The following is a 14,374-nucleotide window of genomic DNA, read 5'->3' as shown; positions in this document are numbered from 1 at the left end:
ATAAAATATACAGGTTATCTGGAACCATCTAATAGTAGTCAATTTTTAAAGTTTGGGTTAACAGCATTTTATAGCTTAATATGCTTGAAAATTGTTTTATTGTTGATTGGTATGGAATTAATAATTGTGTTTTATACTAGATGGAGCTGCAGTTCATTATGAACACTTACTTGGTAAAGAATGTTTTGAAGGGTGGCAGATTTTAGGGGCTCCACAATTCTGGTGGTCAAAATTTATTGGTCATCTAGAAATCCAGACCTAATAACCTGTGATTACTCCCTCTGAAGCAAAATCAATGAAAAAAATTTCCCATTTGTGTGAATAAGGAATGTTGATGAGGTGAAAACTGCTGTCAGTGACTATTTTTAAGATTGATCCTTCAACATGGAATTAAGTATAAATGGGCTTGGTGAGTAATAAAACAGTGTACAGACAATGGAGGAGCACACATCGATGTAATTTGCAGTAAAAAAATTGTTATTATAAAAAAATTGTTATTGTAAATGACAGAAACGCACATTCCCAGATAACATACATTTATTATTTTCCCATATCAAACGTGCAGGTCAACCAAAAAAAGACACAAAGGTCTTTAAATGACCTTTGGGTCATTTATTCAGGGAAAGTTAAATTTTCAGGTCCTTGTGCAGGAAGACTAATTCATGTTCTCATTAATTTACTAATATAGGATTGTCTATTATATATTCCTGTTGTAGCAAAATTTTTTTACTGGTTTCAAAACTAAATTAGTTATATAGTTGAACACAACTGGGAAGGGGTGAATAAAGAATGTGAAGATCTTAAACCATCCTTCCTTAATACTCTATTAACATGTTGTATGCAGTACTGGTTACACTTCCTGTACGAGCATTTACGGTGAGGTGTCCTGTCTTCTCTTGATTTCCCTTCAGTATGGTACAAGGTCCCCTATGCAGTTTATAAAAAAAGGTAAAATTTACTGTCGCTATCACTATGGTGCAATAGGGTGTATATGTAAGGTTGGTATAGTTGTAACAGAAACAAGATAGATATTTCTACAGCCCACAACACTGCTAAATAACACAAATAGTTCAATCAATGACCGACAGACAGCATTAAAAGAGGCAAAAGCTAAAAAAAAAAGTGTAAAAATATGTGTACCTTTTTGTTTTTCATTCTGACCCCCATTGGGGAAGACACTTGCCTTGTGATGATCCCAGTCACTACACCACCCCTTCTGTTACTAGCCACGATGGGCTTTACTGGAGGTTGTCTTTTAGACCCTCAAACTTGAAGACACAACACAGTCATCAGTTTGGTCTCTGTCAGGATGCCACCGATGCATATGCCTTGGCAGACATTTCCATCAGTGTATTTACAGTACCTACTATTGCCTTTGCGTGGCCTCTTCCAACCATGACCACTTACTATTTAATTTACAACCTTCAACTATCAAATCAACCAATTCGTGGAAGTGTGATCTTCATGTCTTCCTCTAACATTGAAGGTTTTACACAAAAGACCTTCTTATATCAAATTTCAATTATACTATGCACTAAGATCATGCTTGATTGAGTGTTTAAACATCAGAAATACTATCCTCATACCAACAACCATTGTTGATTGCAACAACAATTTTGTTCTATAATTCAATTTACTCCAAGTCCTCTCGATTTACTTAATTAATCAAATTCACAAATTTAATAAGCCTCTAATTAAAACGTACCCTATTCCCTATCTCTTTCTACTGTGGTCTGCTTTTGGGAGTGAGGTTAATACCTACAACCTGCCTCACCTCCATACAGAGTTCTTCACTCATCCATCTCATCCTAACAGTGAATATCTACACTAACCAGGGCTCAATACCAAAACGCCTATCTTGGCAAAGTAAGACCCAGATGGGCCTCTAGCTCCCCAGGTTGTTGTTCTATCTACATATATAACAGCATCAGACCCCCTCAGTATTCCTCCGCAGGGCTAAGAATCTAAGGAAGCCAGCAACTATGTTCCATTCCCTTTTGGTTTTCCAATTAATCTGCAGATCAAAACCACAATTGATCCTCACAAGCTTTCATAAGACATGGAGAACATCATCAGTGGCCCTACACTCCAGACAAAAGCCTGAATTAAGCAAACCAATCTAGCTAACTTATCTTGAAAACCATGTCCAGCAAGAAACTGTGTAATATACTGATTGGGGGAAATCTGTCTTACTATCTGCATACTTTTCACATCAGGAAACATGCCATGTACGCAACAGCCATTGGGCAATTCAATCCACCTCACCTGCCATAAATGTAAACTCTGGTCATCTATTTCTTCTATGCGCCCAGAGATAAGTTGCCCTACCTTCTTAGCACCATAATGTAATTGGTACTCAGTCATAAGGATATCAATGAGCTTAATACCAGAAATAACAAGGACTGCCTCTTGAGAGAGAGTCCTATAAGCACCAATCGCAGATAACAACAGGAGATGCTGGGCTCTCAACAAAATATTCCTATAACTTTTGTACATCATTTGATGGACCCAGACAGGTGCAGCATAGATCATTATAGCTTCTTGCAGACACTCTTATTTAGAACACGCATGGTTCTGAAATGAATCCCCCAATCAGGGTGAACTGCTCTCCGAACTGAAAAAAGCAGAACAAGCCTTTTTGACTTGAAAGCCAGGAGTATATTGCAAGTGCTCCTTGAATCGAAAATTCTCATCAAGGATAACACCTAGATACTTCTGCAACGGGACATATCTAATTCAATGACCTGCCATTGATACACAAGCAACAACTAGTCTGCCCTTGAGATACATCATTGTTTTCTATGGGCTAAACACCATCTCATGTTGCAAACTCCATGAATGGAGTTATCTTGCAAGCCTAAGTTGCCGTGAATTCAATCTCATTCCTTGAATATCCTTTACCTAGCAAAAGCCCATCATCCACATACGCAATGACACGGCATCCACTGGGTAATCTCAATCCCATTCAAAGATTTGAATACAACCCAGAGCAGGAGTCCTAAAACACTACCCTGGAACAACCTTTAGATTACGATTTTCCTACTTCTGTGATGCCGTCTTGAAGAACAACATCTTGATTGCTGATATAACACGTTCAGCTCATTCTGCATATAATCACGCTTCTGCAACTGAAACAAGACAGAGGGCCACCACAAATAATCTAAACCCTCCTGATATGTCCAAAAAGATACCCAAGACGACTCACTTGAAGAAACAATGTTCATAACCTTAAGAATAACATCTTCCGTGCTCCGCCTGGGCAAAAACCATACAGAACATCCACCAACAACTTTCTAGAATTCAATCCGTCATCAGACAGTAATACAAAGTTGCAATACCTTCTCAAAAACTTTTCCAATAATTGACCTTAGTGTTAAAGACCTATAAGAGGAGCTCATAGTGGGATCCTTGTCGCCACCTATAAAACAACAAAATTAGAATACCTTTTTTGCAGCAAACAGGAAAATAGCCACCAAAGAGTACCCTATTAAAAATTCTAGCCTAAAAATGGACAAGGAGCTCCATTTTGATTCAATCAAACCTGGGGCTTTATTCCTATCATAACTGTCTTTGTAATTTCCACAGTCACATCAACCAGCAACAAATCGTTAAATAGAATATTTAAAATCTCAGCTTTATTAGAAACAATACCTTGCTAGGTCGAGAGAGCCAACCAAAGAATATTTTTCTTACACTTATGCCCTAGGACTCTATGCATAACACCCCAATGATCCTACTTCCTTGCTTTCTATCAGTACACCAAGAATCCCTTTTTGATGTCCTGACCAAATGAAAATATTCAGACTTCTGTCTTCAATAGTAATCTACCAAAACCACTTGTCATTCAGGATCACTCTCTTACTGAGCAGTTCTCCTGAGACGTTTCAACAAAGACAAATTGTCTAGTTTACCAAGAGGCAATCCTCTCTCAACTTGACCTATGACCAATTGAATTCCCAGCAGCATCGATGAAAGACAAAGAAAATCTTTCTGCCAAGTCTTCCAATTGAATATCATCCAAACTTTGGTCTAAGGCAGAGAGAATATTAACAAATTTAGGCCAGTCCACCTTCTTGTGCAGGTAGCACCCCTGATGAACAGGGACATTGCATCTATAAGCCTCTGCAACTCCTTAACCGACTCAAAAATAATTAATCGATGATCACTAGAATAATCATCAACAGACTAAGTATCAACCCTACCAACTGTAATATCAATATTTGTTCCATCAAACAATCTCCTTCCAACTAACATTCCAGCATGTGTTGGTAACTCACCAAAAACATTAAAGATCTCTAATTCATACTGCAACAAAATTTTCAAATAATTCAGCACTATCATCTGTGAATCCATTAAGCCAAAGAAGTGACTTAGCATTTACATCAGCACCTAGCACTATAGGACAGTTACCAACTGACCAAGAATTCTATTCTACCTTTCTAAATGTTTTTCAGTGGGATCTCTTTATCGAAAATATGAACTAACAACACAAAAATCAAGAACATCAAAACAAGTTTTAACAGCAATATGATGAGAATCAGAAACTTACCTCAAAAACACACAATCCCATGTCCTCCTACACAGAAATGCAGACATATTATTACTTCCAGTATAAATTGTTGCCAACCAATAAAACCTGTTAATCATCCTGTACCATATATAAGATTTTGCAGAAGAATTATATCTTTTAACAATTTCATCTAACTCGATCTGAGCAACACTGGCGGAAGGTTCACTCTCGACCACTGTTTAAATAAACACCAAAGCAGACTCAAGTCAACTTTGATCAGATGTATGAGAGCCAAAATGTGTCCTCTTTTTTTTCTGTTAGCCACTGTACTACCTTAAAGTAATACAAATGAAGTGTAGTCAGGAACAGGTTGACTGTTCCTGAGATAAGTGGTTAAATTGAAACCCAACTACCAAAGAACACTGGTATTCATAGTCTAGTATTCAAATCTGTATAAAAGTAATTGCCTTTACTAAGATTTGAACCTTAAAACTCTCAACTTCAAAATCAGCTGATGAGATGGTGAGGACCACTAGACCAACCCAGTGGGTACATATTACTCAGGGCTGCGTTAAACATTAAGCACGTGCTTAGGGTATCATGGGAAGGGGGTACCACAGAATTTCTGTTTTAATTAGATTACAAACTTAACTTAATTTTTCATTGCTTTTATCTTTTCCTACTGTTACCTACTTTGTTTCAATAGACAATGTTGTGTAGAAGACCTCAGAAAAACACTATTTGCTTTATGGTTTATTTACACCGAATTATCTTTCATGAACGTTTTGGCATTATCCCTGAGTCAGATGACATAATTAATATGAACATTTTATTTGTTATTTTTCTTCATGTTTTGGGTCTTGTTCTAATAAATTATGCTTTATAAAAGGCTTCAGAAGCAAATATAAAACAAACCACATGGTTGTCACAGAAATGTTGTCTCTGTTAAAAGACCTAGCAGTTGCAGAAATGCAACTCTGATAAAATAAGACTTAATTGAAACACAGAAGCAAAGGTTCAGCTGTAAGGTGGGAATTAAATTCTTCATATGATTCTATCTGCGATTTGTTGATTTCCATCTGATATTCATGAAACAAAATATTTTTAATTCTGAAAATAAAGATGTTAAATAAACACGTTCAATTAAGTAGTACACAAAGGTGAAAATTATCAAAATGAACAAGAGAAGAATCTGGAATTAGAATCCAAGATTGCAAAGCTGACTTATTTCTTCGCTCCTGTTTCATATAATATACAAGTTTGTGATCAGAACTAATCTGTCATCAGAAGTGGATATAAATACCACTTTCATCACTTCAAAATATGATTGAATCATTGAGTGTCATAAGGTGGTTTATGTAGCACATCTCATTAACCTCAATTCACCTGTAAATTCTCTTGATACCTCTACTACAAATTTTGCAAGTTGGTTTACAAAACATTCTGAGGCTGAAATAGTGGTTGCAATTGAAAATTTAGGGGACCATAATGGTGGTGAAATGATTCTGTTTGCAAAAGATGAAGTAAATATAGAAAAAAATCCAGGGTTGTTTGATTTCTTGTACAATTTGTGGACTTAGTGATTGTCAACACTACAATGGACCATTTGATATGTCTTACTGGCATTTCAATAGCAGCAAACCAGTAACATACTATCAGGAGAAACTTTACCATAAACTGATCAGTTTATTATTTACCTGCACACTGTATGCTACTAAAATTTTGTTACAAGAGGTCAGTGACTGACAAAATACTATTGTCATTAATCAATATGAAAAAAGCATTATTCATTTCTATGCTAACATACTTAATTTACAAACAAGGTGTAGGGTTGAGACAACAGTTGGAAAAACAGATTCAGGAAGTGTGTGATTATTGGGAACATGTCTTAAGGCATTTCATAGTTGTTATTCATATGTTATCTGAATATGCTTTGAATTTTCAAGGAACATTAGCAAGATATGGATCAATGCAAAACAGGAACTTTTTTGGGCTGCTTGAGCTCGTAAGTCAGATTGCTTCATTTTTAGTAGATCAAGTTGTAGCAAACAAAATCCTTCTTACCTGTTTAGAATCACCTGTATGATGGCTTAACAGTTCACATGCTATTGTTTATGAAAAAAAATTATTTTAGTTTGTCAGTTAATTCAACACCAGATCTGCCACAAATCAATCAGTTAGGTATTGTACTTAAAAGATGGACAGCCTATTGAATGCTTTTAAATATTTCCGGAAAAGCCATACTGATGAGGAGATGCATTACTTACATAAAGATTATCAACTAAACTTTACAAAATATACGGAAATCTTATGACAACAGTTACCTTCAGGACGGTAATGGATTTTAGTTCCTTTCCTTATTTTGTTTACTCAGTCTTGTTTGAGATTAACGTAAGATGCATTTTGTTTTTTAGGGATAGTAGTACATCAATGGGAATGTCATGTGGCACAAGTTCTACAGATTGAATTTAAAAACATGACCAGATCTCAGACAGATCCACATGATCATTAGGTGACCAACTGCGCACTTCACAAGATAAATTTGAGATATGAAGCAACTACAAAGGAAGTGGTACCAAATGTTAATTACAAGGAAGCTCAAACTGGCAAATGTGTCAGAAAGAAGGTATCCAATGATGAAAATGCACTAGAAGTATATCTGAAGATCAAGAGACAAATTTCATACTACAATATTTTACACAAATATTGACAAAGATGAGAAGAGGTATACAAAGAATATCAATTAGAGAGATTTTCTTCTCTAAATGATGTTACTTCATAATTTATTGAAATTCTAAGATATTCTGAGTGTTGTCAAAAGCTGACATGCTTACCCAGAGGACTTGAACACTAATTTCTCAGCTGAGTTTCACATATGTACACCATAAGTTCAATGCCATAATCAGTAATGCTGAATTTTATAAAATAATTGTAAATGCAGTACTGAGTGTGTCTTTCTAAAGACATATGTATATTTTTAATGTTAATCATCACAAATTTCTCAGTTAGGCTTTTTTCTTTTTGGAAATAATTAAATATCACATCAGATAACTAGTCACCAAGGCAGAATAGATGCATTATCTTTACTAGATAAAGAAGCAGATGTATTATGTAACATTAATTTTTAAGAATCTGATCAAAAATTTTGCAGTCAATAAAGGTAGGAGAAAACTTTTCAAACCTAAATAAAGTAGACAGACGTATACAAAAATAAAAAAAATATTATTTTTCATCTTACTGTTAAGTTTTGTTTCATTTTAGATATTTTACGATTTATTGTTTTTTATATCTTGAATTAAACATATATGGGGCAACAAAATCTTTTAAGTGCTTACGGGGCCTCTATGGGTCTTAATACGGCTCTTGTATTAATTAAAAGAATATGGAGATTATTATACATCAAGAAAATTATTTGTTTCATATAATATAAAATTTAATATGTTTTCATGTTAAATTATATTACATGAAAATGGCCAAATTTTTGTGCAGTTGACTTTGTACATCATCAATACTGTTGCATTAAGCTGTTACAATATATCACAAGGGAAGGAGGGGAGATTTAATATCCTTTCATCCTTGTACAACGATGACATGCACAAAATCAGAAAGAAGGTATCCAATGATTGAGATGTACTAATAGTACAACTGAATACCCGATATAAATTTTAATATTTTACACAATTGTTGACAAAGATGAGAAGAAAGATGTACAATTGCACATCTCATTTTGTGCAATACAGAGTTCTTCTGCAAATGATTTTAATAAAATCATATTAAATTCTATACAATATTATAATTTCTTGTAAATCTACCACTGGTGTATTTTGTAGAAAGCATCACGTTCTTATAACACAGGTCTACCGAAACCAGTGAGACTAGATTGCTTCACAAATAATCTAATTCATGAAAAACGTTTTTCATGTTAAACTAAGATTTCCGATCAGATAAAATCTCATGATAAAAAATTATTAATGAACAATTTTTTTTTCAAGAGGAAGGAAAAAATGAAAAAGAGAAAAGTAATAACATATTGCCTTTATTTTGAACAAAATACAATTTACAATTAAGGTCAAATTTATAACAGAAAAAGACAAAATAAACCTCTGTAACTCTTAATTATTTACAAAATTTACAGAAATAACAAAAACAATACCCTAGACTATAGAATAAATAAAATTCTTAATTTACTTAGAAAAAAAATCACTAAATTTTAAGCACGATCAAATGACAATTAAAATTTATGAATAAAGTAAATTCACTTATCACACAATGTCAGCAAATAAGTTTTCTTAATATTTCTCACGGCATGATTCACCAAACATCATAATGTAATAATTCAGTAAAGATACTACATATCCAAGTGTAATCATGTTTTAGAATAAAACTAAATGTAGTAAACTAATCTTCCAACATTCACTACCTGCTAATAACATAGATACATGATTTTTACACATTAGAAAAGTGTCACTGTTTAATGTAAATAATAAAATAAAACAGGTAAAAAGAAAATCGTCAAAAATTTACTAACTGTGCGACTGAGAATAAAAGTTATAAAAAAATAAAATTAGCCACGTTAAATATGCATCAAATAAAAATGTTAGAAATTTTTATTTATGGAATTTGTAATCAGTCACAATTACAGTATGAGACTCATTTGCTCCATGGACCTGTGAATAATCTCTCTAACAAGCTAATGCTATGATCAATTTGCCTCATTTCATTGGTTCTTGAAAGAGGATCTCAATCAGTATATCTTGACTATGAATACTTTATGATACTGATGTTGAAATATGATGCATTCTTTAATATAATAATAATTAATTTTAAAAATACTAATTTTATATGTTAACAAAAATCTGAATTAAGACAAACATAAATTCACTAGAAAAATTTAATTTTTAAACTCATCTAGATAAATTACTAAAATGATTATGATTTTTAAAAACAAATCCTGCACAATACACACTCACATTGATAAGCAATGACCCATTTATCATTATAAATGTAGTAATCAACATTTACAAACAATTGGTACAGGCTGCTTTGATCCGTCACAAGGCATTAAATTACAAAGGCCCTTGTATGAATGAAAATCAGACGAGTAACAAAGTTTTATTCTGGCTGCTACTATAATTAATGGCACTATTGCAAAGATGGGGGCCTAAAATTGGGCAAATAAACCACCTAATTATAACATAAAGCCTGTTTGTAAGGTAGAATAATCTCAAGCTAGTGTAAAAAAAAAAATGTTGATGACACTCTATTGAATTGCCTAGAATTAGGAATAACCTAAATAAAATTTTATTAAAACATTTGAGAGAATGAAAACTTTTGTCTGTTAAGTTGTGGTATTCAAAGAAACGTATCTTATTAAGTGATCTATGATTTGGAGTTTTCTAAATACAATTAATAAGAATATTAGCAAGATAACTACTTTTTCAAATTACTTTTTGTACACAACTGATGGAGGTAAAACTACAATGTTTTATACTCTACACACAAACATCACAAACAGAGAAAGTAACCAATTTTTATTTTTTTAAATAGTACATTCACTGATAAATGAAATAACATAAAAAAATGTTAAAAGGATGTTATCATATTGCATTATTTCACAATACTGATTCAGGACTTAAGAAAACGAACAATATATGAAATGAATTTAAATTATCTTGGAATATTGAGAGTACAACTCAAAATAAGCTGCAGAATAAAAAAAACATTAAAATCTTTACACTGATATAAAATGCATTAAAAATTCAGGATATGATACTTCTTTCTTTACATAGTAAAGAAATCACTGATTAAATGCCAAAACAAAGATTTTTTTAGATATGTAAAGTAAATGGTTTCTATTATATCTAGTAGATTAAAGCTGAGTGTTGATAAAATTTATTTCAGTGCAAATATGATGTATTTACCAGACATATTATAACTTACCTTTTCTAGGAACAAGCAAACTTCAGTAACATTTCACCCAAGATCTGAAACATAAAAATGCTAAATGATGTTTAAAAGGTCTTCAGTTAAAAATGGTAAGCTCAGATAAATCTGTGTCTTATGTTAATTTTAACACAAAGTATTATAAGGTACATAAGTCACTAAGAATTAATTTTTAATAAATTTCTTCTAAAAAAACAAATTATTAATTACTTCACATCATATTATATAAAAAGCATTTAATGAAATGTATATGCTAATGGCAATTTAGATAAATTTCTTTGCAATTGCAGATTTTTAATCTAATTTGTTAGATTTAATTTATATATTCATAACTGTGTTCCTTTTTTTAAAGTATTTTACTTTTAAGAATATCCTGCTGTATTATTTAACTGTAGTGAAATTAATTTAGAAAGAAATCAAATGCAAAATGAACTGCAATGATAATGGCAAAGTTTGTTTGCTTTTCCATGAGGTAGAGACCTCACCTACTCCTCAAAGTGATCTGTATATTATATGGCTATTCATGTACTAAATAATTTCCTTAACTCTCTGGTATAGTTTGTGTGCCAGTGACAAAAAAAAACAACCAAAACCCACAAGCCAATGTGATCATTCAATCTAATTCACATAGGCCGGCCAGAGTTAGAATAAGTTCTGGAATTAAATTCTTCTAATTATGTTTGTGGCCATTTTATAGAAATGAATATCAGTAGCGAGTGACTTTACACCGATGTCTATTGTAGACATTTCTAAAATGAAAATAAATCAAGTATTGTCACACTTTCTTTCTTTCTCCTGTTTAGCCTCCGGTAACTACCGTTTAGATAATTCTTCAGAGGATGATATGTATGAGTGTAAATGAAGTGTAGTCTTGTACATTCTCAGTTTGACCATTCCTGAGACGTGTGGTTATTTGAAACCCAACCACCAAAGAACACCGGTATCACGATCTAGTATTCAAATCCGTGTAAAAATAACTGGCTTTACTAGGACTTGAACGCTGTAACTCTCGACTTCCAAATCAGCTGATTTGGGAAGACGCGTTAGTATTGTCACACTACATCATCAGAAACCTCACTGCTAGGCCTTCTGTTTAGTTATGTACCAACAAAAAAAAATTGTACGTCTATTTCTTGGTTTTAATATGTACAACCATTTTAACATAAAAATCAGGAAAAAATTCACAAAACATAAAATTCCTTCCTAATGTATGGTATGGCTAATGGTAGGACGTTTTTATAAAGATAAATTCATCAATAATTGAAGGTCATGCAAAGTAATATGATGTGAAATTTTTTTAAATTTTTATATGAACATTTCCAAACCAAGATATTAATCCAGGACCTCAAATATATAAAGAATATGAGATTTTGTAACAATGTTAATTGAACGTTTATCAACTAGTATATCAAAACACATACAAAGAAAACTTACATGTTTATCAAACTCACAAACTTATGCCTTCATTTTCTTTGATAATTCAATTATGAAATTAAAACCAAAGTTATTCCATCAAAATTTTCAGTAAGATCTGCATGAATCTGAAAAATAATAACTAGCCAAACAACTTATGAATAAAATGTGATACAAATTATAAGATGATATTAAAAATATAATAATAATCTAGATAAACAAAAAGGATGTAAAAATGACGACATAAAACAAATATTAATCTTAATTCAGAAGGTTACAAAAACAAAAAATAGCTTTAAGACAAAATAATTATAATAAAAAAGTAACAATAGTAATCCCATTCATTATGAGAATTCAACCAAAATCAATAAATAAACCTAAAATAAAATTGTGTCTAATGGATTTACTTTAGCTTTAACCATAAACCATTAGCACATAAAACAATTATTGCTATCTAATCTATAACATTGTAAAGATGTTACAATCAAGGCAGCATTATATATTGGTTGAAATGCCTTTAAAATATTTTAGGAAATACTTTCATTACTACTTGAAGGTGTTATTAATTCTTTACTTCGGTAGCAATTTCTTATATCATACCTAAAGCTATTTAATTAGATTACTCAGAATATCCTAAAACAAAATATGTTTGTATTTACTACACAAATTATTGTCTTCAAGCTGTTTAGTTTAATAATTATCTTATGATTTACTTTAGTTCTGGTCAATCACTCAAATAGTACTAGTAGGATTGCAACAAGAAAATTAAAAGTTTTTATAATTAAAAATTCAGAATCCCATAAAAAATACATAGTTATAAAATGACTAACTATAAATATGACATACTACTAAGAATTATACTTTCTTAAATATTTTTTAAATTTGATGTAGCTTCCAAATGCTATTAAAGATATTTTACCAAAGGGAAATGAAGAGATGTTCTGTTCTTTAGTATTAGAAATATTCTACATAAATGTAAATATAAAAATGTTTTTAGGCTTTTACATTTAGGCCTAAGCTAAATATTATAATAATTTATTTTATTAAACTTTCACAGAGAACATTAAAAAAGTGATTAAAATGTTTTTTTTTTTATAATTAATAATGCCACCTTGTCTGTATAAAAAATGGAGGTAAAATCATAACAAAAAATATAAATACTAATAAATTATGAAAAAAAGCCAAACACAATAATTCAATATATTCTAGAATGCATATGTTATACCAAAACCAGTATTGTGATTTGTTAAAAATTGATAATACTAGCACATATGAGCTTGTATGATAATTGGCTTAAAGCTAGGATAAAGTTAATAAAAATGTTCATGCTTTGTGTGTGTACAGTTGGTGCTTTTCAACATTAATGTAAAAAAGGAATGGGGAATTGGTTTAGCTTGTGAGAATTCAGGGAAAGTACAAAATACCCTGTTAAAGGAAAACATTCAGCAAATGATTGGTATAGTTCATAAGTGGTTATGGGTGATTCAAGGTCAGTCAAATGTTGGGTGAAGTAAGAGATCACACAGGGAGAACTTTGATATCATTTAAATTCTTTAAATATCATAAGATTTTATTAGCTCATTTATTATAATCAACATTGCATAATAGTCTACCATAAACCTGTTGAAATCTGGAGGAATTACTTGGGCTGAGTTTCTCTATGCTACAGTCAATATTGATGGGCATTATTACATTCACGTCAATCATGTTACAAGACAACTGATTCAGGTGATAGAGCCCTAGTTTGATATACAAAGAATGCATAAAGCAAACACTGTATTGCTTTTTTTAAAAATGTTTTTAAGATTTATAGTTAATCAGTAGGATGTTGGACTGTAATCACTCAATGGGATATCACTAAGATGAAAATTACAGTTAATTTGTAATCTCTGATGAAATCCTGAGTAAAATAATATTCTTGAAATTTTATTTCAGACAGGTTATATAGTAAAATGTCATTAAAGTGAATTCCTTCATAAAAAAATTTTCAGCAAAATTAATATAAATATTCTAATACTGGCTGACTATTAAAATAAATATTAAAAAAAATTAACTGTTAAGAAACATTTAATGTATATTGTTTGTCACTTGCATGTGATTAGTATAAATGTACTTTGATAATTACTTATTGAAGAACTTCGTGATTAATGAAATACCTAACTAATGTTCCTCATATCATCGATGTAATGGAATTTCTCAATGTATATGTATATATATATAAATTGATATAATATTCTACAATTATAACACAAAAAGATGATAAATAAAGAAAATAATATATCTTTACATTCTTTGATATTTTCAGAATAAAAAAAAAAAAAAAAATACTATACAATAAAGAAACAATGAAAAGAAAATTTTTAAGTACAGAAGATTAATATGCCAAAAAAATGGTTAATAAACTTCAGTAAGTGGAAATGGGTCAACTTGTCAAAAATTGTCTATGTTTATGAAATACATTTACGAATGTTTAGAAAATCAAAATTAACTTCATAAACAAGCTAAAAA

At 31.2% G+C, this 14,374-nt stretch overlaps 1 long non-coding RNA gene across 1 annotated transcript; it reads right to left on the bottom strand.

Annotated features, from left to right (window-relative positions):
* Nucleotides 1–8,536: 8,536 nt before the first annotated feature.
* Nucleotides 8,537–14,145, bottom strand: LOC142318856 (uncharacterized). The gene is made up of 3 exons (XR_012755057.1): nt 11,888–14,145; nt 10,451–10,494; nt 8,537–8,933 (listed from the first exon to the last, which is right to left on the bottom strand). It is a non-coding gene; the product is annotated as an uncharacterized LOC142318856 (long non-coding RNA).
* Nucleotides 14,146–14,374: the final 229 nt, after the last annotated feature.

Source organism: Lycorma delicatula, chromosome 2 (genome assembly GCF_047948215.1).
Source record: "Lycorma delicatula isolate Av1 chromosome 2, ASM4794821v1, whole genome shotgun sequence".
NCBI classification, from domain to species: Eukaryota; Metazoa; Arthropoda; class Insecta; order Hemiptera; family Fulgoridae; genus Lycorma; species Lycorma delicatula.
This window is presented reverse-complemented; position numbering and strand designations above follow the sequence as displayed.